The following is a 27,038-nucleotide window of genomic DNA, read 5'->3' on the forward strand; positions in this document are numbered from 1 at the left end:
AACCAAAAGACACAGAGTAATAGACTGGATAAAAAAGCAAGACCCATCTATATGCTGCTTACAAGAAACTCACCTCAAACCCAAAGACATGTACAGACTAAAAGTGAAGGGATGGAAAAACATATTTTGGGCAAACAACAGTGAGAAGAAAGCAGGGGTTGCAGTACTAATATCAGACAAAATAGACTTAAAAACAAAGACAGTAACAAGAGATAAAGAAGGACACTGCACAATGATAAAGGGCTCAGTCCAACAAGAGGATATAACCAGTCTAAATATATATGCACCCAACACAGGAGCACCAGCATATGTGAAACAAATATGAACAGAACTAAAGGGGGAAATAGACTGCAATGCATTCATTTTAGGAGACTTCAACACACCACTCACCCCAAAGGATAGATCCACCAGGCAGAAAATAAGTAAGGACATGGAAGCACTGAACAACACACTAGAACAGATGGACCTAATAGACATCTATAGACCTCTACATCCAAAAGCAACAGGATATACATTCTTCTCAAGTGCACATGGAACATTCTCCAGAATAGACCACATACTAGCCCACAAAAAGAGCCTCAGCAAAATCCAAAATATTGAAATTCTACCAACCAATTTTTCAGACCACAAAGGTATAAAAGTAGAAATAAATTCTACAAAGAAAACAGAAAGGCTCACAAACACATGGAGGCTTAACAACATGCTCCTAAATAATCAATGGATCAATGAACAAATTAAAATAGAGATCAACAATATATAGAAACAAATGACAACAACAACACAAAGCCCCAACTTCTGTGGGATGCCGCGAAAGCAGTCTTAAGAGGAAAGTATACAGTGATCCAGGCACACTTGAAGAAGGAAGAACAATCCCAAATGAATAGTTTAACATCACAAATATCGAAATTGGAAAAAGAACAAATGAGGCCTAAAGTCAACAGAAGGATGGACATAATAAAGATCAGAGAAGAAATAAACAAAATTGAGAAGAATAAAACAATAGCAAAAATCAACAAAAGCAAGAGCTGGTTCTTTGAGAAAATAAACAAAACAGATAAGCCTCTAGTGAAACTTATTAAGAGAAAAAGAGAATCAACACAAATCAACAGAATCAGAAATGAGAATGGAAAAATCATGACAGACTCCACAGAAATACAAAGAATTATTAAAGACTACTATGAAAACCTATATGCCAACAAGCTGGAAAACCTAGAAGAAATGGACAACTTCCTAGAAAAATACAACCTCCCAAGACTGACCAAGGAAGAAACACAAAAGTTAAACAAACCAATTACGAGCAAAGAAATTAAAACGTAATAAAAAAACTACCCAAGAAAAAACTCCCCAAGGCTGGAGGGATTTACCTCGGAATTTTATCAGACACACAGAGAAGACCTAATACCCATTCTCCTTAAAGTTTTCCAAAAAATAGAAGAGGAGGGAATACTCCCAAACTCATTCTATGAAGTCAACATCACCCTAATACCAAAACCAGGCAAAGACCCCACCAAAAAGAAAATTACAGACCAATATCCCTGATGAATGTAGATGCAAAAATACTCAATAAAATATTACCAAACAGAATTCAACAGTATATGAAAGGGATCATACACCATGATCAAGTGGGATTCATCCCAGGGATGCAAGGATGGTACAACATTCGAAAATCCATCAACATCATCCACCACATCAACAAAAAGAAAGACAAAAACCACATGATCATCTCCATAGATGCTGAAAAAGCATTTGACAAAATTCCACAGCCATTCGTGATAAAAACTCTCAGCAAAATGGGAATAGAGGGCAAATACCTCAACATAATAAAGGCCATATATCATAAACCCATAGCCAACATTATACTGAACAGGGAGAAGCTGAAAGCTTTTCCTCTGAGATCGGGAACTAGACAAGGATGCCCACTCTCCCCACTGTTATTTAACATAGTACTGGAGGTCCTAGCCACGGCAATCAGACAAAACAAAGAAATACAAGGAATCCAGATTGGTGAAGAAGAAGTTAAACTGTCACTATTTGCAGATGATATGATATTGTACATAAAAAACCCTAAAGACTCCACCCCCAAAACTACTAGAACTGATATCAGAATACAGCAAAGTTGCAGGATACAAAATTAACACACAGAAATCTGTAGCTTTCCTATACACTAACAATGAACCAATAGGAAGAGAAATCAGGAAAACAATTCCATTCACAATTGCATCAAAAAGAATAAAATACCTAGGAATAAACCTAACCAAAGAAGTGAAAGACCTATACCCTGAAAACTACAAGTCACTCTTAAGAGAAATTAAAGGGGACACTAATAAATGGAAACTCATCCCATGCTCGTGGCCAGGAAATATTAATATCATCAAAATGGCCATCCTGCTCAAAGCAATATACAGATTTGATGCAGTTGCTATCAAATTACCAGCAACATTCTTCAATGAACTGAAACAAATAATTCAAAAATTCATATGGAAACACCAAAGACCCCGAATAGCCAAAGCAATCCTGAGAAAGAAGAATTAAGTAGGGGGAATCACACTCCCCAACTTCAAGCTCTACTACAAAGCCATAGTAATCAAGACAATTTGGTACTGGCACAAGAACAGAGCCACAGAGCAGTGGAACAGACTAGAGACTCCAGACATTAACGCAAACATATATGGTCAATTAATATTTGATAAAGGAGCCATGGACATACAATGGTGAAATGACAGTCCCTTCAACAGATGGTGCTGGCAAAACTGGACAGCTACATGTAGTAGAATGAAACTGGACCATTGTCTAACCCCATACACAAAAGTAAATTCAAAATGGATCAAAGACCTGAATGTAAGTCATGAAACCATAAAACTCTTAGAAAAAAACATAGGCAAAAACCTTTTAGACATAAACATGAGTGACCTCTTCTTGAACATATCTCCCCGGGCAAGGAGAACAACAGCAAAAATGAACAAGTGGGACTATATTAAGCTGAAAAGACACCATTAAGCTGTCAAAAGACACCATAATAGAACAAAAAGGAACCCTACAGTATGGGAGAATATATTTGTAAATGACAGATCCGATAAAGACTTGACGTCCAAAATATATAAAGAGTTCACATGCCTCAACAAACAAAAAACAAATAAACCAATTAAAAAATGGGCAGAGGAACTGAACAGACAGTTCTCCAAAAAAGAAATACAGATGGCCAAGAGACACATGAAAAGATGCTCCACATCACTAATTATCAGAGAAATGCAAATTAAAACTACAATGAGGTATCACCTCACACCAGTAAGGATGGCTGCCATCCAAAAGACAAACAACAACAAATGTTGGCGAGGCTGTGGAGAAAGCGGAACCCTCCTACGGTGCTGGTGGAAATGTAAATTAGTTCAACCATTGTGGAAAGCAGTATGGAGGTTCATCAAAATGCTCAAAACAGACCTTCCATTTGACCCAGGAATTCCACTTCTAGGAATTTACCCTAAGAATGCAGCACTCCAATTTGAGAAAGACAGATGCACCCCTATGTTTATCACAGCACTATTTACAATAGCCAAGAATTGGAAGCAACCTAAATGTCCATCGGTAGATGAATGGATAAAGAAGATGTGGTACATATACACAATGGAATACTACTCATCCATAAGAAGAGGGCAAATCCTACCATCTGCAGCAACATGGATGGAGCTGGATGGTATTATGCTCAGTGAAATAAGCCAAGTGGAGAAAGAAATATACCAAACGATTTCACTCATCTGTGGAGTATAAGAACAAAGGAAAAACTGAAGAAACAAAACAGCAGCAGAATCACAGAACCCAAGAATGGACTAACAGGTACCAAACGGAAAGGGACTGGGTAGGATGAGTGGGTAGGGAGGGATAAGGGGGGGGGGAAGAACAAGGGGGGTATTAAGATTAGCATGCATAGTGGGGGGAGGGAGAAAGGGGAGGGCTGTACAACACAGAGAAGACAAGTAGTGATTCTACAACATTTTGCTATGCTGATGGACAGTGACTGTAAAGGGTTTTAGAGGGGGGACCTGGTATAGGGGAGAGCCTAGTAAACATAATATTCTTCATGTAAGTGTAGATTAAAGATAACAAAAAAAAAGAAAGAAAAGGGGAATTACTCCCTGATAGGATAAAACTAACTGTATATCAACAATTAATGCACGCTTTAAATATCCTTAATTTTGATCACTTAAAGGGTGTCAGATGATCAGCTGTGGAGGTACATTTTTCTGATAATATTCCTTTCTCTTAAAAAAAAAAAAAGCAGTTCCTGTGTGGTGACCTCCAATGAGTTCTACACAATGGTATAAAGGGCATATCAAAGTGTGGGCAAAGGGTCTGTTTGTGTTTATACAGAGGATCAAAGCCTAATTTGGCTACCCAGAAAATGAACTAAGATACGATATGAAGAACAACTTCCAACATCAGCACTCTCTGGAAGAGTCATACCAGAAGATGATCATCAAAAAAACCTCAACAAAGATCCAGGTGATGCTGCAGTTGTAGCTGCATTCATCCCACCAGTTCCTGGACTTGCCATTGGAATGAAGAAGGAGATGTCTAAGCTGGCCTGTGCATACAGTAAAACAACAAATTTGACTGGATCTGTACTGTTGTAACTCAAGCAAGAATTAGGAGAAGTGCAAGTTGTAGCGCTCCAAAATCTTACAACTACAGACTATCTACTGTTAAAAGAACATATGGGATGTGAACAGTTCCCAGGAATGGGTTGTTTTAATTTGTCTGATTTCTCCCAGACTGTTCAAGTACAGTTGGACAATATCCATTATATCATAGACAAATTTTCACAAGTGCCTAGGGTGCCTAACTGGTTTTCTTGGCTTCACTGGAGATGGCTGGTAATTATAGATCTGCTTTGGTTATGTAACTGTATTCTTATTATGTTAATGTGTGTCCGCAATTTAATTAGTAGTTTAAAACCTATACATGGTTAAGTTACTCTACAGGAAGATATGTCAAAGAATAATCAATCTTCCCATGTTTTCTTCCATCTGCTACATCTATAGCTTTTCTTCTTCCTTCCTAATTACAACCCTTAAATAGAATTCGTGCCTCATATCGAATTCACCGAGTATCATAATTCCTCCAAGTGGTAAAGATACCTCAAGACAAATACTGGGCATTAAAGCCACAGGGCATAAATCTGCAAAGAAGTAAAAAGCTAGCCTTTTCAAACAATATTGCCTCTCTCTCACTTGCCAACTTTACATTTCTCTGTATGGCCCGAGAAGATGACTGGTTAGCCAGAGATGGGTAAGATTCCTCAAGGGAGGAACAACCTAAGACAGGCACAGTTGCAGGGGGCCCATCAGGTGAGAAATTGGGGATCAACAGAGGTGAGGCTTAGAACCTCATCCCCCCCCCCTGTTTTGAGAGAAATCTTCTGTATCCGTGGATGTTTTATTGCCCTCGTCTAGCTTGGATTAACACATAGTGTACCAGGCACACACCTGATCATCTACATTCGCTCTCTTACAACACTAAACTGTTTTCTACCTTTATCTTGCATCTACCTACCACTTCAGCATTTTATTTAAATAAATAATAATAATTATAATAAAGGGAGAAATGTGGGATTCACATATAAATCAAGTATAAAAATCAAATGAATATTCATATTTGACCTGATTGTTTATAGTTCATCATGTGTGATCAGTTTCTGTGATGACTGCCCTTGCACTGTTCACCATATAAGAACTTACTCACTATGTAAGAACCTGTTCTCCATCTAAGAACTTGTTGGTTATGCTTCAGAAGATTGGAGACTGACGAGAATTAGGCTTGGGGTGGATTAATGAGTGTATATTGAGCATTGAGTCCCCTATACAGAATTTTATTGTTTTTAACAACCATTTGATCAATAAATATGAGAGATGCCCTCTCAAAAAAATTTTAAAAAATAAAAAATAAAAATAAAATAAATAAAATAAATAAAAATAGATAAATAAACCCTACACCCCCCAAAAAATATCAAATATTAATCACTAGAAAAAAAAAGTGATTGTGTGTCAGGGAAAGGGGATTGAAGAGCTGAAGGAGGAGGTGAGCAACTGAAATACAAGAGGGGCTTTGCAAGAACATTTTGAAGAGTGTGTCATGAATTGAGGAGAGGAATTACCTCAATTTTATACAGCTAAGGTTTAAAAACAAACATTTTTTTTAAGATACACTTGTAATGTGGCCCAAGCAGGCCTAAGAGATCTTATTGAACCAAGATTCCCATTAAATAAGGGTCTACAAGTTTCCTTCTGCTATATTTTTATATGAGTCATATTCCTCTGGAAAGGAAATTTCAATTCTCTTAAAATACTTTCTTTATCTCCTTGTTGGAATGAAGTTCTCTTAACTGAACAGAAATCTCTCTCTCATTTCTCAAATGGAGGTATTTAAAATATAAGTAACCTTGAGAGAAGTAGCCTGCAAATTAAATTTACAATAAGGAGTAAATGACTGGTATTAGATTTCCTCGCTAAGGATGTGTTTAATGGGAGGCCAAATGAGCAGGATTTAAAATTCCTTGGTTGTGTAGGGGAATGGAAGGAATGGAAAAGAGAAGGGGTTCATTACAATGTGAAAGACAGATGAAGTCCCTTGAAATTTTCATTAAAATTCATGCTTGCAACAAATTGTATTTTGGGGTTGAAACAAGAAAAAGTGTTTGCCATGTGTTTGTGGCAGTTTAGTTCTGAGTTCAAGGTATACAATAGATTAATTTTTACCTGTCTAATATTTGCTCCGGTTAACAACTAAGTAAATATAATTTTACTCTCTGCTTTATGTGATAGACTTAAAAATGCGAAGGGATTATAAATATATGGTTGAGGACAATGGTTACCTGGGGTGGGAGGAGGAGGGGTCAAAAGGGGAGCTACAGACAGGTAACAACTATGTTTTTAGAAGTTCTAGCAGCTGCAGGAAGGAAGGAGTAAATACAATGAAAGAAGGCCATGGGTGGATAGACGGTATTGTTGCGATATGAACTAAGTAGTACCACTAATTCTGTGTATTTGAAATTCAACAGAAAAAGAAAAACAATGAATTTAGGGTTTAATAAGGTAGGTGAAATCTGAGGAGCGAGACCTGTTAGCAGCATCTACATCTACATTGTTTTCAAGTAGAGGTGGCAGATTTGTGATGTTGGACAACGATGTTCTTCAGTAGCTCTCCTAAACCAGTGAATCAGATTTTGCTGTGTCCCCTATATGGGGTAAACTGAGGCAGCTCCCTGTCTATCCTCAGTGAGACAGCCCTTGAGACTGGGTCATCAGAAGCATGCTCTGTAACGGGGTGAGCCAGGGTCCCCAAAGTGTCAGCCCCTTGGAGACCATTGCAGGGGTACAGCCGAGAGGAGGCTGAGAGTAGATGTTGAATGTTCTCACCACAAAAAAGAAATGGGTCTTCTTCATAGGGTGGCCTTCGTGGGGATGGAGGTAGTGTGTTCTCATGAGGGGCTGGTGAATTCCAGGAGGGCCGTCCTCCCATGTTGGGCCCTCCTCAGAGATGTTTATTACTACACAGGAGAGGCCAGAGTGCCTGGAGGGAGAGGCGCCCACCTTAGGTGTCAGGGACTTACCTGGGAACCTGTCACTCCTATGTGTGGTGGTTGCTGCCCGGAGGGATGATCAGGACCACAGCTTCCGACTCTGTGTATGACAGAGAGAGCGAGTGGTGGCTTCTTCAGTTGGGGGTAGGGGGGCTGAGGGGTGTCAGACAGTAGATCAGGATCATCCAACCACACACTGGGAGAGCCCCCTCCAACATGAGCCTGACAGGGGACCTTCTCTGATCTGTTACCCTTTATTTTCTTCACCCTGCGGCAGCACCAGCCTCATGTGGTTGGGCCCTTCATTATATTCAACTTAGTCCACTGACCTGCTATGTTCTTTTTCATTCCTGTTTATTTTCATATATTGAAGTGCTTATGAATAGGTAATACAATGGCATAGTCTTTAATGCAAAAGCAATAAAAGGTTGTATGTAGTGGAAACTCAACCCTTCTATCCCCCCGTCAGCCCTACTACTCTTCAGCAGCAACTATTTTTGTCACATCCTTGTAAATATCTCAGAGATTTTACATATATGTATGTGTATGTGTATCCCACCAAAGATATATTCCCTTTTCTTTCCTTGGCACACTAATGGTAAAACACCATATACACAGTCTTGTACTATTTCACGTATCTCAGAGATGTTTTCATTTTAGTACATCAAGAGCTCTGTTATCATTTTTAACAATCACATGATTTTCCACTGTATGCAAGTATCATAACTTATTTAACCAATCATCTATCGATGGATGTTTAGATGGCTTCTGATATTACAAATAATGTTGCATAAAATAACCTGGTACAATATAATACCCATGTTTCATATCTATAGTTTTATAGTTTTTATAAAGTTTATAGTTTTTCTCCCTTTTTGCATGGCTTCTGGATTTTTGTCATGGAAAGGGATTCCTCACTTCCCATACCAAAGTTTTTTCTCCCTTATTTTGTTCTAATTCTTTTTGACTTCTTGCATTTTTTTAAATTTTGGTATCATTAATCTACAATTACAGAAAGAACATTGTTTACTAGGTTCCTCCCCTTCACCAAGTCCCCCCCACATACCCCTTCACAATCACTGTCCATCTGCATAATAAGATGCTGTAAAATCACTACTTGTCTTCTCTGTGTTGCGCAGCCCTCCCCGTGCCCCCCACGCACTATACATGCTAATCGTAATGCCCCCTTTCTTTTTCCCCGCCTTTATCCCACCCTTCCCACCCATCCTCCCCAGTCCCTTTCCCTTTGGTAACTATTAGTCCATTCTTGGGTTCTGTGAGTCTGCTGCTGTTTTGTTCCTTCAGTTTTTGCTTTGTTCTTATACTCCACAGATGAGTGAAATCATTTGGTACTTGTCCTTCTCCGCTTGGCTTATTTCACTGAGCATAATACCCTCTAGCTCCATCCATGTTGTTGCAAATGGTAGGATCTGTTTTTTTCTTATGGCTGCGTAATATTCCATTGTGTATATGTACCACATCTTCTTTATCCATTCATCTACTGATGGACATTTAGGTTGCTTCCATATCTTGGCTATTGTAAACAGTGCAGCAATAAAAATAGGGGTGCATCTGTCTTTTTCAAACTGGAGTGCTGCATTCTTAGGGTAAATTCCTAGAAGTGGAATTCCTGGGTCAAATGGTATTTCTATTTTGAGCATTCTGAGGAACCTCCGTACTGCTTTCCACAATGGTTGAACTAGTTTACATTCCCACCAGCAGTGTAGGAGGGTTCCCCTTTCTCTACAACCTTGCCAACATTTGTTGTTGTTTGTCTTTTGGATGGTAGCCATCCGTACTGGTGTGAGATGATATCTCATTGTGGTTTAATTTGCATTTCTCTGATGACAAGCGACGTGGAGCATCTTTTCATGTGTCTGTTGGCCATCTGAATTTCTTGACTTCTTGCATTTTCTACACATAAATTTTGATCCAGTTGTCATTTGTCCTTATGTAAGTTGTATGACATGGGTGTTAACTTTAATTTTCCCAGATGGTTACCCAGATGTTGCAATACTATTTATTAAATGATCCATCCTTTCCCCACTGCTTAGAACTATCACCTTTATTACCACATTTTTGTTTGTAGTTAGATTTATTTCTGAGTCTTATTATTTTCCATCGGTTTCAGTACCATATTTATTATTATTATAGTTTTATTTTAATATCTGATAGGGCTGTTGGCTTCTCATTATTTTTATCAGAATTCCTCTGAATATTATTGCTTGCTTGTTGTCTTGCTATTAAAATTTAGAACCAGCCTATCTAGATATAAATATACAGACCAAAAAACCCTCAAAATCAAGCACACATGCACACACACACACACACACACACACACACACATGTTAACTAAGGAAAATTGACACCTTTGACATACTGATTGATCCTTCTCATGCATATGGTAAACTTCCATTTGTTCAGGTATTTTCTTGTGTCTGTGTCCCACAAGGGTAATTTAAAGTTCTCATGTCACAGATCTGGACCTTTGGGTTCAAGTCTGCCACTGGGGCCAGTGCTGACCCAGTGAGAAGGCTCCAGACTGTCAACCACCCATGGGACAACTAGTGATATTCATCACTTAAAAAAAATCAACTTTATTGATTATATATATCAATATACACATGATAAACTGTATCCTAGTCATAAATTTTTTCTCAAAAAAATTGTCAATAAACTTTGTTCAGAAAAACACAGCACATTGACACTAAAAAGGGGTGTGCTGAAGTTTCCCTAAGCCCATGTCCACAGTTTAATCAGGTACTGCTTGGTGCAGTCACTGTTGCATTTGCCTCCCTCTGGTCCCAAACAGGTCATCTTCAATTCTTTTTTGGAGTCTGGGGCCCCAAAGCGCCATGGGATGTTGGAGCTGTAAGAAGCCTCTTGGAGGCTGATGAGTTCAGTGGACCGGTTCAGTGCTGTGTAGGAGAAAGCACGCTGCATTAAGGCAAAGCAGACCATGGCATCCTCATCTTAGCCCATCCAGTATCCAGCTGACTGGCCGAGCCTTTTAGTTTTTTTGAGACTCAATTTCCACCACTGTGACAGATGGAGAGGTAATACCGACTTGGTCTACCTCTAGGATCACTATGAGGATTGAATGAGATAGAGGGTGTGAAAGGCATCAGCAAAGTCAAAAGTAATGAAACACAAAGGATTTTATTAAATAGATAAGGAAAATGAAAGACATACGGAAGTCCCCTGCGCCCAAAGTTGTCTCTTTTTATTTGGTGGCACCAATCAAAAGATTGTTGCATATATCATGCAACAAACTAGAGAACTTACCCTCTGGCCAAGCATTGTGTAAAGGTCACAAACAATAAAAGACATAGTTATCCTTGCTCTAAAGAAACTCATCATCCAGTGGGGTAATATATTTCTTTTTCAAGAATAAAATAGACTCTTGGGTGCTGGTTACATGGGAATGTTCACTTTGTGAAAAGCCATTGAGCTGTACAATGATACTTTGTATCTCTTCTTTATGTATATTAGGTTCATTTCGACACAGAGTTTACAGAAAAGTATATTGGATTTATTTTAACTTTGTAAGATCCATTCACAGATTTGAATGTAGCATAGCATCTTATCATATGTTGCACTACAGTTTATTTACTCCTTCCACTAGTGACGGGTTTTTGGGTCATTTCTAGTGTGGGGCGATTATGAACAATGCCGCTGAGAATCCCCTTGTACGTGTCTCTGGCAGTGCAGTTTGCTCTGGTAAGGGAAGAGCTGAATGGTTGGTTATAGGTATCTTCAGATTTACTAGGTGGTGCGAAAGTGATTTGGAAGTGGTTGTCCCAAATCTCCTTACCAGCAATAATGACATTATTCCAATCAGTGTTGGAAGACATTAAGATTTTTGGCAGTCTGACCAATGTTTTGTGTCATCTTGTAGTTTTACTTTGTATTTCTGTGATGTTGAACTTTTTGATATGTTTATTGACCTTTTGAATTTCTTCCTTTGAGACATGCTTCCTAAGAATTTGCCCATTTCTCTACTGGGATTTCCTTGTATTGATTTGGATTGGGGATTACTTAAGAATTCTGTAAGTGTAAATGGACAGATATCGAGACATCCTAATATGATCCAATGGGAAGTTATAGCTTTGACATCTCTGAAGTCACCAGCTATGTCAATATGTCATTGGGAAGAATGGATTTTCCATTATGTTTTTATTATTGATTTCTACCTTAATTACATCATAGCTAATTCTTTGAAATGACTGAGATTTGATTTATGGCCTGCTGTACAGTCAGCTTGTGTAACTGTTACAGGTGTGATGTGAAGCATGTATGTCAAGTGTGGTATCTGTGCTTTTTAAATCTGTATCTCTTATTTTTTTTCTGCTTGTCCTATTAATTACTGAGACGAGTACATTAAATATTCCCTTGTAATTACAGATTTGCTGCTTATCCTTCTAAATCTGTCCACTTTTGCTTTACGTATTACAAGTCCATGTTATTAAACCAGCTCGCCAGCACAGGAGACAGGAAACCTCTACATCTGCCTGATGAAATGTGTTCACAGCCTAGGCATCATGAAGTTTTTCCTTTCTTTTTTTATAATCCTGTTTATCTCACTTTCCAAAAGGAAGGCATCTCACTCACCTATTTCATTCCTCATTATGCTGTTTCACCTCTGGAGCACCACACAAAGGGTACTCTGGAATATTAATTGTTGGTATTAATCAAGAAACCATAAACTGAAAGCAAGGTTTTGTGTTTTTCACTGCTTAGACATATATGTGTTGAAGGGCACAGAATAACATTAGATTATTATGGGACTTTTTGACATATAACTCAAGAATATTTAAAAAGTTGAATGGGGGGCGGAGCCAAGATGGCGGCGTGAGTAGAGCAGTGGAAATCTCCTCCCAAAAACACATAGAGCTATGAAAATATAATAAAGAAAAATCTTCCTAAAATAGAGACCACAGGACACAGGACAACATCCAGACCACATCCACACCTGCAAGAACCCAGCGCCTTGTGAAGGGGGTAAGATACAAGCCCCAGCCCGGCGGGACCCGAGCGCCCCTCCCCCCGGCTCCCGGCGGGTGGAGAGAAACCGGAGCGGTTTTTTTTTTGGCGAGCGCTTTTTGGAAGCCTTAGAGGGACGGGCCCCCGTTGCTGGGGAGGCAGGGTGGCGGGACCGGTGAGGAGGTGCCTGGGAACGGCGCCGGAGGACAAAGAATATCCTGCGTTTCTCCCTGCGAGACCTGGGGGCGGGTGCCTGAGACCGGTGCCTGAGGACGGAGGAGGTCGCGCGTTTTTCCCCTTTTTTTTTTTTCTCTTTTGGGCGAGCGCTTTTTGGAAGCCTTGAAGGGACGGGGACCCCAGTGCTAGGGAGGCACGGTGGCGGGACTGGTGAGCGGGTGGCTGGGACCGGCGCCTGAGGACAAAGAATATCCCCCGTTTTTCCCTGCGGGACCGGTGGGCGGGTGCCTGAGACCGGAACTTGAGGACAGAGGAAATCGCGCGTTTTTCCCCTTTTTTTTTTCTCTTTTCTGCGAGTGCTTTTTGGAAGCCTAAAAGGGACAGGGACCCCGGTGCTAGGGAGGCAGGGCGGCGGGACTGGTGAGCGGGTGCCTGGGACCGGCACCTGAGGACAAAGAATATCCCGCATTTTTCCCTGTGGGACCGGTGGGTGGGTGCCTGAGACCAGCACCTGAGGACGGAAGAAATCGCGCGTTTTTCCCCTTTTTTTTCTCTCTTTTTGCCGAGTGCTTTTTGGAAGCCTTGAAGGGACAGGGACCCCGGTGCTAGGGAGGCAGGGCGGCGGGACTGGTGAGCGGGTGCGTGGGACCAGTGCCTGAGGACAAAGAATATTGAGCGTTCCTTCCCTGCGGGACCGGTGGGTGGGTGCTTTTTGGAAGCCTTGAAAGGACAGGGACCCTGGTGCTAGGGAGACAGGGCAGCAGGACCAGTGAGTGGGTGCCTGGGACCGGCACCTGAGGACAAAAAAAAAAACACAAAAAAAATCGCTTGTTTTTTCCTTTTTTTTTTCCTTTTTTTTTTTTCTCTTTCTTTCTGTTCCCTCTCTCATTGTTGCTGTTGTTGTTTTGGTTTGGAGAGTGCTTTTTGGAAATCTTAAAGGGGCAGGACAGGTCACTTAGACCAGAAGCAGGGAATCTGGGGATCTCTGGGCACTCTAACCCCCTGGGCAGCAGGGAGCACAGAGGCCCCTTACGGAGATAAATAGTCTCCTGGCTGCTCCCCCTCCAACGGGGCTCCACCATTTTGGAGGAACAGCCCCAGCCAGGCCAAGCCCACAGCAACAGCGGAGATAAACCCCAAAGCAACTGGGCAGGAAGCAGAAGCCCTGTCTGCGCACAGCTGCCCAGCACAAGCCACTAGAGGTCGCTATTCTCCCAGGAAAAGGCTACAAACCAACAAGAAGGGAAGCTCTTCCAGCGGTCACTTGTACCAGCTCTGCAAACTATCTCTATCACCATGAAAAGGTAAAACTACAGGCAGACAAAGATCACAGAGACAACACCTGAGAAGGAGACAGACCTAACTAGTCCTCCTGAAAAAGAATTCAAAATAAAAATCATGAACATGCTGACAGAGATGCAGAAAAAAATGCAAGAGCAATGGGATGAGATGCAGAGAAAAATGCAAGAGCAGTGGGATGAGATGCAGAGAAAAATGCAAGAGCAGTGGGATGAAGTCCGGAAGGAGATCACAGATGTCAGGAAAGAGATCACAGAAGTGAAACAATCCCTGGAAGGATTTATAAGCAGAATGGATAAGATGCAAGAGGCCATTGAAGGAATAGAAGCCAGAGAACAGGAACGTATAGAAGCTGACAGAGAGAGAGATAAAAGGATCTCCAGGAATGAAACAACACTAAGAGAAATATGTGACCAATACAAAAGGAAAAACATTCGTATTATAGGGATACCAGAAGAGGAAGAAAGAGGAAAAGGGATAGAAAGTGTCTTTGAAGAAATAATTGCTGAAAACTTCCCCAAACTGGGGGAGGAAATAATCGAACAGACCATGGAATTATACAGAATCCCCAACAGAAAGGATCCAAGGAGGACAACACCAAGACACATAATAATTAAAATGGCAAGGATCAAGGACAAGGAAAGAGTTTTAAAGGCAGCTAGAGAGAAAAAGGTCACCTATAAAGGAAAACCAATCAGGCTAACAACAGACTTCTCAACAGAAACCCTACAGGCCAGAAGAGAATGGCATGATATACTTAATGCAATGAAACAGAAGGGCCTTGAACCAAGGATACTGTATCCAGCACGACTATCATTTAAATATGATGGTGGGATTAAACAATTCCCAGACAAGCAAAAGCTGAGGGAATTTGCTTCCCACAAACCACCTCTACAGGGCATCCTACAGGGACTGCTCTAGATGGGAGCACCCCTAAAAAGAGCACAGAACAAAACACACAACATATGAAGAATGGAGGAGGAGGAATAAGAAGGGAGAGAAGAAAAGACTCTCCAGACAGTGTATATAACAGCTCAATAAGCGAGCTAAGTTAGGCAGTAAGATACTAAAGAAGCTAACCTTGAACCTTTGATAATCACGAATCTAAAGCCTGCAATGGCAATAAGTACATATCTTTCAATAGTCACCCTAAATGTAAATGGACTTAATGCACCAATCAAAAGACATAGAGTAATAGAATGGATAAAAAAGCAAGACCCATCTATATGCTGCTTACAAGAAACTCACCTTAAACCCAAAGATAAGCATAGACTAAAAGTCAAGGGATGGAAAAACATATTTCAGGCAAACAACAGTGAGAAGAAAGCAGGGGTTGCAGTACTAATATCAGACAAAATAGACTTCAAAACAAAGAAAGTAACAAGAGATAAAGAAGGCCACTACATAATGATAAAGGGCTTAGTCCAACAAGAGGATATAACCATTCTAAATATATATGCACCCAATACAGGAGCACCAGCATATGTGAAGCAAATACTAACAGAACTAAAGAGGGAAATAGACAGCAATGCATTCATTGTAGGAGACTTCAACACACCACTCACCCCAAAGGATAGATCCACCGGGCAGAAAATAAGTAAAGACACACAGGCACTGAACAACACACTAGAACAGATGGACCTAATAGACATCTATAGAACTTTACATCCAAAAGCAACAGGATATACATTCTTCTCAAGTGCACATGGAACATTCTCCAGAATAGACCACATACTAGCTCACAAAAAGAGCCTCAGTAAATTCCACAATATTGAAATTCTACCAACCAATTTTTCAGACCACAAAGGTATGAAAGTAGAAATAAATTCTACAAAGAAAACAAAAAGGCTCACAAACACATGGAGGCTTAACAACATGCTACTAAATAATCAATGGATCAATGAACAAATCAAAATAGAGATCAAGGAATATATAGAAACAAATGACAACAACAACACTAAGCCCCAACTTCTGTGGGATGCAGCGAAAGCAGTCTTAAGAGGAAAGTATATAGCAATCCAGGCACACTTGAAGAAGGAAGAACAATCCCAAATGAATAGTCTAACATCACAATTATTAAAACTGGAAAAAGAAGAACAAATGAGGCCTAAAGTCAGCAGAAGGAGGGACATAATAAAGATCAGAGAAGAAATAAACAAAATTGAGAAGAATAAAACAATAGCAAAAATCAACGAAACCAAGAGCTGGTTCTTTGAGAAAATAAACAAAATAGATAAGCCTCTAGCCCAACTTATTAAGAGAAAAAGAGAGTCAACACAAATCAACATAATCAGAAATGAGAATGGAAAAATCACGACAGACTCCACAGAAATACAAAGAATTATTAAAGACTACTATGAAAACCTATATGCCAACAAGCTGGAAAACCTAGAAGAAATGGACAACTTCCTAGAAAAATACAACCTCCCAAGACTGACCAAGGAAGAAACACAAAAGTTAAACAAACCAATTACAAGCAAAGAAATTGAAACAGTAATCAAAAAACTACCCAAGAACAAAACCCCGGGGCCGGACGGATTTACCTCGGAATTTTATCAGACACACAGAGAAGACATAATACCCATTCTCCTTAAAGTGTTCCACAAAATAGAAGAAGAGGGAATACTCCCAAACTCATTCTATGAAGCCAACATCACCCTAATACCAAAACCAGGAAAAGACCCCACCAAAAAAGAAAATTACAGACCAATATCCCTGATGAATGTAGATGCAAAAATACTCAATAAAATATTAGCAAACAGAATTCAACAGTATATCAAAAGGATCATACACCATGACCAAGTGGGGTTCATCCCAGGGATGCAAGGATGGTACAACATTCGAAAATCCATCAACATCATCCACCACATCAACAAAAAGAAAGACAAAAACCACATGATCATCTCCATAGATGCTGAAAAAGCATTTGACAAAATTCAACATCCATTCATGATAAAAACTCTCAGCAAAATGGGAATAGAGGGCAAGTACCTCAACATAATAAAGGCCATATATGATAAACCCACAGCCAGCATTATACTGAACAGCGAGAAGCTGAAAGCATTTCCACTGAGATCGGGAACCAGACAGGGATGCCCACTCTCCCCACTGTTATTCAACATAGTACTGGAGGTCCTAGCCACGGCAATCAGACAAAACAAAGAAATACAAGGAATCCAGATTGGTAAAGAAGAAGTTAAACTGTCACTATTTGCAGATGATATGATACTGTACATAAAAAACCCTAAAGACTCCACTCCAAAACTACTAGAACTGATATCGGAATACAGCAAAGTTGCAGGATACAAAATCAACACACAGAAATCTGTAGCTTTCCTATACACTAACAACGAATCAATAGAAAGAGAAATCAGGAAAACAATTCCGTTCACCATTGCATCAAAAAGAATAAAATACCTAGGAATAAACCTAACCAAAGAAGTGAAAGACTTATACTCTGAAAACTACAAGTCACTCTTAAGAGAAATTAAAGGGGACACTAATAAATGGAAACTCATCCCATGCTCATGGCTAGGAAGAATTAATATCGTCAAAATGGCCATCCTGCCGAAAGCAATATACAAATTTAATGCAATCCTTCTCAAATTACCAGCAACATTCTTCAATGAATTGGAACAAATAATTCAAAAATTCATATGGAAACACCAAAGACCCCGAATAGCCAAAGCAATCCTGAAAAAGAAGAATAAAGTAGGGGGGATCTCACTCCCCAACTTCAAGCTCTACTACAAAGCCATAGTAATCAAGACAATTTGGTACTGGCACAAGAACAGAGCCACAGACCAGTGGAACAGATTAGAGACCCCAGAAATTAACCCAAACATATATGGTCAATTAATATTTGATAAAGGAGCCATGGACATACAATGGCAAAATGACAGTCTCTTCAACAGATGGTGCTGGCAAAACTGGACAGCTACATGTAGGAGAATGAAACTGGACCATTGTCTAACCCCATATACAAAGGTAAACTCAAAATGGATCAAAGACCTGAATGTAAGTCACGAAACCATTAAACTCTTGGAAAAAAACATAGGCAAAAACCTCTTAGACATAAACATGAGTGATCTCTTCTTGAACATATCTCCCCGGGCAAGGAAAACAACAGCAAAAATGAGCAAGTGGGACTACATTAAGCTGAAAAGCTTCTGTACAGCGAAAGACACCATCAATAGAACAAAAAGGAACCCTACAGTATGGGAGAATATATTTGAAAATGACAGATCTGATAAAGGCTTGATGTCCAGAATATATAAAGAGCTCACACGCCTCAACAAACAAAAAACAAATAACCCAATTAAAAAATGGGCAGAGGAACTGAACAGACAGTTCTCCAAAAAAGAAATACAGATGGCCAAGAGACACATGAAAAGATGCTCCACATCGCTAATTATCAGAGAAATGCAAATTAAAACTACAATGAGGTATCACCTCACACCAGTAAGGATAGCTGCCATCCAAAAGACAAACAACAACAAATGTTGGTGAGGCTGTGGAGAAAGGGGAACCCTCCTACACTGCTGGTGGGAATGTAAATTAGTTCAACCATTGTGGAAAGCAGTATGGAGGTGCATCAAAATGCTCAAAACAGACCTACCATTTGACCCAGGAATTCCACTCCTAGGAATTTACCCTAAGAACGCAGCAATCAAGTTTGAGAAAGACAGATGCACTCCTATGTTTATTGCAGCACTATTTACAATAGCCAAGAATTGGAAGCAACCTAAATGTCCATCTGTAGATGAATGGATAAAGAAGATGTGGTACATATACACAATGGAATACTACTCAGCCATAAGAAGTGGAAAAATCCAACCATTTGCAGCAACATGGATGGAGCTGGAGAGTATTATGCTCAGTGAAATAAGCCAAGTGGAGAAAGAGAAATACCAAATGATTTCACTCATCTGAGGAGTATAGGAACAAAGGAAAAACTGAAGGAACAAAACAGCAGCAGAATTACAGAACCCAAAAATGGACTAACAGGTACCAAAGGGAAAGGAACTGGGGAGGATGGGTGGGCAGGGAGGGTTAAGGGGGGAGAAGAAGAAGGGGGGTATTAAGATTAGCATGCATGGGGGGGAGGGAGAAAGGGGAGGGTGGGCTGCACAACACAGAGAGGACAAGTAGTGACTCTACCACATTTTGCTAAGCTGATGGACAGTAACCGTAATGGGGTTGTTAGGGGGGACCTGATATAGGGGAGAGCATAGTAAACATAGTATTCTTCATGTAAGGGTAGATTAAAAATTTAAAAAAAAAAAAAAAGAAAGAAAGAAAGAAAGAAAAGGGGATTACTCGTTAACAGGATAAAACTATTGGTAAATCAAAGATCAACGCATGCTTTAAATATCCTTAATGTTGATCACTTAAAGGGTGTCAGATGATCAGCTATGGAGGTACTCTTTTCTGATAATATTCCTTTCTCTTAATTAAAAAAAAAAAAAAAAAAAAAGCAGTTACTGTGTGCTGACCTCCAATGAGTTCTGCACAGTGGTATAGAGGGCATGTCAAAGTGTGGGCAAAGGGTCTGTTTGTTTCTACGCAGAAGATCAAGGCCTAGCTTGGATACCCAGAAAATGAAATAAGATACGATATGAGGAGGAGCTTCCGGCATCAGCACTCTCTGGAGGACTCGTGCCGGGGGATGATCATCAAAAAGCCTCCCCAGGGATCCGGACGATGCTGCGGTTGTGGCTGCATCCAGCCCACCGTCTCCTGGACTTGCCATAAGAAGGAGGAGGGAGATGTCTAGGCTGGCATGTGCATACAGTGAGACAACGAATTTGACTGGATCTGTACTGTTGGAACTCAACCAGGAGTTGGGAGGGGTGCAAGTTGTAGCACCCCAAAATCTCATGACTATAGACTATCTATGGTTAAAAGAACATATGGGATGTGAACAGATCCCAGAAATGGGCTGCTTTAATTTGTCTGATGGTTCAAGTACAGTTGGAAAATATCCATCATATTATAGATAAATTTTCACAAATGCCTAGGGTGCCTAAATGGTTTTCTTGGCTTCACTGGAGATGGCTGGTAATTATAGATTTGCTTTGTTTATGTCACCGTATTCCTATTATGTTAATATGTGTGTGCAAATTAGTTAGTAGTTTAAAACCTATACATACTTAAGGTACTATACAAGAAGATATGTCAAAGAAATAATCAATCCTCCCAAGTTTCCTTCATATGCTACATCTATAGCTTTTCTTCTTCCTTCCTAATTACAAACCTTAAATAGAATTCGTGCCTCATATCGAATTTACCGAGTATCATAATTCCTCCAGGTGGTAAAGATACCTCGAGACAAGTGCTGGGCATAGAAGCCACAGGGCATAAATCTGCAAAGAAGTAAAAAGCTAACCTTTGCAAACAATATGGCTTCTCTCTCACTTACCAACTTTACATTTCCCTGTATGGCCCCGGAAGATGACTGGTTAGCCAGAGACGGGTAAGATTCCTCAAGGGAGGAACAACCTAAGACAGGCACAGTCGCAGGGGGGCCATCAGGTGAGAATTTGGGGATCAACAGAGGTGAGGCTCAGAACCTCACCCCCCCTGCTTTGAGAGAAATCTTCTGCATCCGTGGATGTCTTGCTGCCCTTGTCTAGCCTGGATTAATATTTAGTCCATAGGCACACACCTGATCATCTGATCATCTACATTTGCCTTCTTACAGCACTAAACTATGTTTTCTACCTTTATCTTGCATCTACCTACCACTTCAGCATTTTATTAAAAATAAAAATAATAATAATAATAGGAGAAATGTGGGATCAACATATAAATCAAGTACAAAAATCAAATGAATATTCATATTTGACCTGATGGTTTATAGGTCATATTGCATGATCAAAACCGAAAGTTTCTGTGATGAATGCCCTTGTACTGTTCACCATGTAAGAATTTATTCACTCTGTAAGAATTCGTTCACCATGTAAGAACTTGTTCGTTATGCTTCAGAAGATTGGAGACTGACGAGAATTAGGCTTGAGATGGATTAATGATTGTACATTGAGCATTGACCCCCCTATACTGAATTTTATTGTTGTTAACAACCATTTGATCAATAAATATGAGAGATGCCCTCTCAAAAAAAAAAAAAAAAAAAAAAAAAAAAGTTGAATGACATTGCATGACAAGAGTCCTTCCATTTCTACTCAGTGATATGTGTAAACATGCTTCTAGTTGTTTATAGGAATACATATGTTATATATTATATATATAACATATTATATATATATAGGAATGGAAATAGGAATAGAATTTATGCTGACCCCTAATTCTAATAATCAGTATGATTATCATGGATATATAAACTAACAACAACAAAAAAGCCTCAGCCATTTCACTAATGCATATGTAATTTAAATATATTTAATGTAACTTAAAATTTTACATTTAAGAAATGTAAAAATGTATAATTAAGATGATTTGGCTAATTTTATATCAGTAATAATTGCAATGAAAGGCAATATAGAATTTTTGAGCAGTTAGAACTTAATGGTCACATGAAATTGAATAATTAAAATCAATTTTTCCATATTTTAATTGCAGATATGGATGATAAGGTGATCAATTAAAATAAAAACCTCTGAAATGTAAAGATATATTTTTATGCAAAATTCTGAGGTCAAGGGGAAGAAAGAATGACATAAAATGTTTGTTAAAACTAGTTAGTCTATGTTCACGTATGTTTTAAGTGAATGAACTGGGACTCAATTTTTTTTTGGTATTCTTTTCCACTGTGTACATCTAAAAGAATGATGTTAATGTTTTCCTTAAAAATGTTAATTTTTGTGATGTGCAAGAAAGAACATGATAAAAAATTCTGAGGTCAACTTTCAAAACGTGGAATTCCAGTGAAATAAGCCAGGCAGAGAAAGACAAGTACCAAATGTTTTCACTCATCTGTGGAGTGTAAGAACAAAGCAAACACTGAAGGAACAAAACAGCAGCAGAATCACAGAACCCAAGAATGGACTAACAGTTACCAAAGGGAAAGGGACTGGGGAGGATGGGTGGGAAAGGAGGGATAAGGGGGAAAAAGGGGCATTACGATTAGCACACATAATTTGGGTGGGGGGGACGCAGGAAAGGCAATGTATACAGAGAAGACAAATAATGATTCTATAGCATCTTACTACGCGGATGGACAGTGACTGTAATGGAGTAGGTGGGGGGGACTTGATAATGGGGGGAGTCTAGTAACCATGATGTTGTTCAAGTATTTGTACATTAATGATATAAAAACAAAAACGTAGAATTCTTTTGGGGTATATGCCCCAGAAGCAGCTGTGCTGGCCCAGTCTGCCTCCTGCCTGAGGGCCTCCAAATGCTGCCAGACACTTGAAGAGCTACGGATTTTCTGGGAAGAAGTTTCCTTCTTTGGTTAAGAGTGTTTCAGCATCTCAGCACATTTACCATCTGGGGATTCCCATGTTTGTCTTTACGCCTAGGTACAGGCACATGTAAGCCAGGGCTTTATTGTCCAACAGGAAGGGAGTGGCGCCATGTAACAGTGAGTGCCCAGAGCTGGAGGTGTTTGGAAGAAATGGAATCGTGGACCATGCTCTCTTTTAGAGCTAAAATCTGATCACCCATCTTACTCCAGCTGCAAAGAATATGGGAGGAAGGAAAGCTGGACAGACAGACATATTTTTGAGGTGCCTACTGTGTTCAGGTATCTTACTAGCTGCTTTCCTGCATGTTGTTTTATTTCCTTAACAATCCATCTTACAGATAAGGAAATGGGGCCTCAGGGAGATGATAGGCTTGCCTAGTTTACACAGCCTGTCAGTGGTGTGGCTGGGATTTCATCCCAGGTCTGTCTGATTTGGCATACATGGCCACAGCATCAGACGTGTGTGTGCCTTCTGGTGAATTAACTTCTCTGTGCTCAAGCTTCCGCATCTGTAAAATGGGACAGTAATAGCTATTTTGCAGGTGGTATTCACAATCTAGGGAGTTTATTTGTGGACATACGCAAACCCTTAGCATAGCGCCTGGCTCACAAAAGGCCCTGAAGATATGAGAGTTGACTATTTAGGCACAGAGTTGGGTATCCTGCCACAAGGTTTCTCCAGAAAAGTGATAGCAAGTACTTGGGACATGAACCTTTGGGAGTACAGCTTTTCTTGAAGGTGACAAACTGAACGGTGAACTTTGCCTTAAACTTTTGAGACCAAGCAGCTAAGACTAAAGGCTGGACTTTGATTTGGGGTTAGGTAAAAGGGGAAAGGTGCTCTTGCCTCTCAGACCTGTCCTGAGAGATCTGCGGCTCACTCCTGTCCACTGTAACCCCTCTTAACCAGGAATTTCCCACTCTCCATGTGTTAAAATCAAACAATGAAGCCCATTCAATGTACCACAGTAGAAGATTCAAGCCTCACTGTTGCATCACCCAGACAGGGCAGCAGCCACAAGGGACACCTGCCTCCACTGTTCACTTCCAGCTTTTTATATTACAAAGTAGTTTCAGTCCCAAGACCTGTCTTCAGCTTAGATGGTAAGCTTTAACAGACAATGGCAAGCAGAAAGGCTCTACTTAGGTATCTTGGACTGAGGGAAATCTTACTTGGAGAGTGAGGGCTGTTTTTTATTATTTTTAATTTTGGAATCACTATTCATATAACCCCCATCATGATCTTTGATGTATTTGCTATTCAAAGCACTAGTGTGTGTGTATTCTACAAAAAAAAAAAAAAAAAAAGAAATATAAAAAACAGACATCTGTGACTAAACTTTTCACTGCAGAGATGATGACCTTAAGCTGGGAGTGTCCTTAAGTAGCTAGTTGTTCCTGGAGCCACTGGTGTTGTTTGGGCGCCACCTGGTGGCCAATGGCCTTCCCTGTCAGAGGGTTACAGGCTCTGGTCATGTTTCTTAACCCTGGCTACATGTAAGGAACCACCCTGAGTTCTGATTGAAAAGGTCTACGGACTTCCCGTTTCCAGTTGTGCATATAAAGAGCTTGAAAGCCACCACTCTGTCCTAATGACAAGTAAAAGACTGAACAGACTAAAAAACTCTTCTAGAATCTAGAAGATAAATGAGGGTACAGTGCAGACCGGTGCCCTCAAGATTGGAGGCACTGACAGATGAATAGAGAGAATAACAAATGAAAGAAGAGGAGACCCATGAGCAGAAGCTGCTATGGGAACCGTGCTGGGTAGGAAAAAACCTGACCTGTAATTGATAAATTGCCAGAGGCTCTTCAACTGTGAGAAGTAAAAACTCCGGGGGTATCCAGTCATAGGGGTCCCCCACAATATTGTGAGATTTACCTGCAGGAGCTTGACCAGATTCCCACAGTAAATACTGGAGAAAAATCTCCTCTCCTGATTCCCTCAGGGCAGAGGGCAGAGGACAAGGAGCCGTTCTGAAGCCGGCCAGAGCCCGCAGTTCTTAACACCTGCCCTCAGGACACACTAGGCAGCCCTGCCTGACCCGCTGGGACGCTATCAGTCTAACGGACGGAGGGCTCCAGACATCTGGTATGCTGGATACTTGCTCTGATGAGAGTCAGGTCTCTTCATCTTGGGCCTCTCTGTGAACTTGACAGATACAGTACTTTACAGGACGTCTTAGAGAAGCCAAAGCTTGCCAGCTCTGCGTGAGGCCCAGAGAAACGGAACACTTCTCAAGCTATACCAGACTGCTGTCAAAGTGATCTGCGCCCAGCCTTTTAAACCCAGTACCCTCGAGAGCGTTCAAAGCGTCTGTGGCAGATTGGGCTGCGTGGAGCTTGGGGGGAAGCCCCAGCATGAGAAGCAGTATGACGATTAATATATATGTGAAGACTAATATAAATATATATAATATCTAATATGAAGACATGGCCTAATATACATGCTTCCATTGCTGTAATTTCCTTGTGATAGTATCACATGGTTTTTGTTAAAATAAAAAAAATTTTACTTAAAATTTAAAAAAAACAGTACTTAACCATTTTTAAGTCAGTGCCATCAAGCACTTACTTAATAAGTACTTACATCAAGTACTTTCACAGTGTTGTGTGATCACCACCACCATCCATCTCTAGACTTTTTCTCATCTTGCAAAACTAGAACTGAACTAGAACTCGATACGTATTCAAGAATACCTGCCCAGTCCTCCCTCCATCCAGCCCTGGCGACCACCACTCTACTTTCTGTGCCTGTGAATCTGAGTGCTGTAAGAACCCTATTGATTTTAATTTTGATACCTTTATAATATCTTTTGCTCTCTAGAAAGCCAAGTCTTCTTTCCAGCCCCCCACCCCCACCCCGCACCGCAAGCGCCGCTCCCGCTGCAACACGCTCTTGGCTGCCGTGGCTCTCGCCTCCTGCTACGCCACAGCCGCCGTGATGACCATCTATCGGGACCTCATCAGCCATGGAGATGTTCTCTGACATCTACAAGACCCGGGCGATCACGGGCCGGCTGTGCCTTGAGGTGGAGGGGAAGGTGGTCTGTAGGACAGAGGGTAACGCTGATGACTCGCTCATTGGTGGAAATGCCTCTGCCGAGGGCCGCGAGCGAAGGTACCAAAGCACAGAAATCACAGTGCTGACACTGTCCTGAACCATCACTTGCAGTGAACCAGCTTCACAAAAGAAGCCTACAAGAAGTACAAGAAAGACCATGTGAAATCAATGAAAGGCAAACTTGAAAAACAGACACCAGAAAGAATAAAACGTTTTATGACGGGGCTGCAGAACATCCTTGCTAATTCCAAAAACTACCGGATCTTTATTGTTGAAAACACGAGGCCAGACGGCGTGGTTGCTCTGCTGGACTATCATGAGGATGGTGTGACCCCATATATGATTTTCTTTACGGATGGTTTAGCCATGGAAAAATATTAACAATTTGACTATTTGGATATGTCACCTGTCGTCATAATTGCTGCTTTTCATCCACACACCAGGACTTAGACAAATGGGACTGATATCATCTTGAGCTCATCATTTATTTGGACCTTATTTGGAGCACAGGCTCCAATAATGTTTTTAAAGAAAAAACATATCATGTAGGCTGTCTAAAAGTAAAATGCATTTAAACTAAAGAAAAAAAGTCAAGTCTTTCCTCATTGCTCTTTAAAAAATTTCCTGGACGCTCTTGTACATTGGATCTTTCAGTTGAGTTTTTGAGTTGGCTTCTCAAGTTTCATAAAACATTCAGATGGGATTTTTGATATTATACTGAATCACTCTTAAGGTGATGATTTAAGCTTTAGAAAAAAATGATATTAAAACAAGTTAAGTCTGTTCTAAAGTTATAAAACTCTAATGACTCAAATAGAGAATTTCTTTTATTTTCAAATAAATAATACTATACTCAGGTTAATTTTATGCAAGAAAGAAAATATTTTGTTTACATTTAACTGTAGGTATATTCTCAGGACGTTTTCATTACACTCATCCAGAAGGATAGAATTCTTCCTGTGAAATATTAATGACTAGGCTCATGGGACTTTCTGTTCCTCTAATACACAGTATTAAGAGGGGAAGGACAGGCCACAGAGGGCGCAGGGAGTAGACTGAAAAGGCTGAAGGTATAACTTCCAAATTTCAAAGTAGGCTTGTATCAAACAACCTAAAATTCCTGACTATGTTTTAATCATCTTGTGCCATATAATTAATTTGACTATCCCCAAATTCCATCCATTGTATGCCATCTAGTAAGCTTTTGTTGATCCTCATGAATGCCATAATTCAGTATGGAGTGTGGAATCTGTGTCACATGGCAGCCCTAAAGTTACTGTCTTATAATTGTACTCTCCTTGATGGTAAATATGTATCTTCAAGTACTCTTTTGAAATCACATCTCTGGGGGATGGTGCCCCTTTCCCCAAAGAGGAATTCATTTAACTCTATCAATTTATGTGTGGATGTGTCATATCTACCTGTTTTAAACAGAGGCAAAAAACTTATTTCATGTGGTACAAAGATTGGAGAGGATGACCTGGGGGCCAAAAAAATGTATTTCATTCACTGAT

The 27,038-nt window shown here is 40.2% G+C and overlaps 1 long non-coding RNA gene and 1 pseudogene across 7 annotated transcripts in view; one reads left to right on the top strand and one right to left on the bottom strand.

The window, feature by feature from the left end:
* Positions 1-27,038, bottom strand: part of LOC118970876 (uncharacterized) — a 99,418-nt gene that overhangs the window by 12,943 nt on the left and 59,437 nt on the right. For all 7 annotated transcript variants that reach the window (XR_012120765.1, XR_012120766.1, XR_012120763.1 and 4 more), the window contains one exon: positions 7,604-7,673. This is a non-coding gene — a long non-coding RNA (uncharacterized lncRNA). The remainder of the gene's footprint in view (positions 1-7,603; positions 7,674-27,038) is intronic.
* On the top strand, positions 25,405-26,268 carry LOC108388044 (translationally-controlled tumor protein-like; annotated as a pseudogene).

The sequence above is a fragment of the Manis javanica genome, chromosome 8 (assembly GCF_040802235.1).
Source record: "Manis javanica isolate MJ-LG chromosome 8, MJ_LKY, whole genome shotgun sequence".
Taxonomy (NCBI): Eukaryota; Metazoa; Chordata; class Mammalia; order Pholidota; family Manidae; genus Manis; species Manis javanica.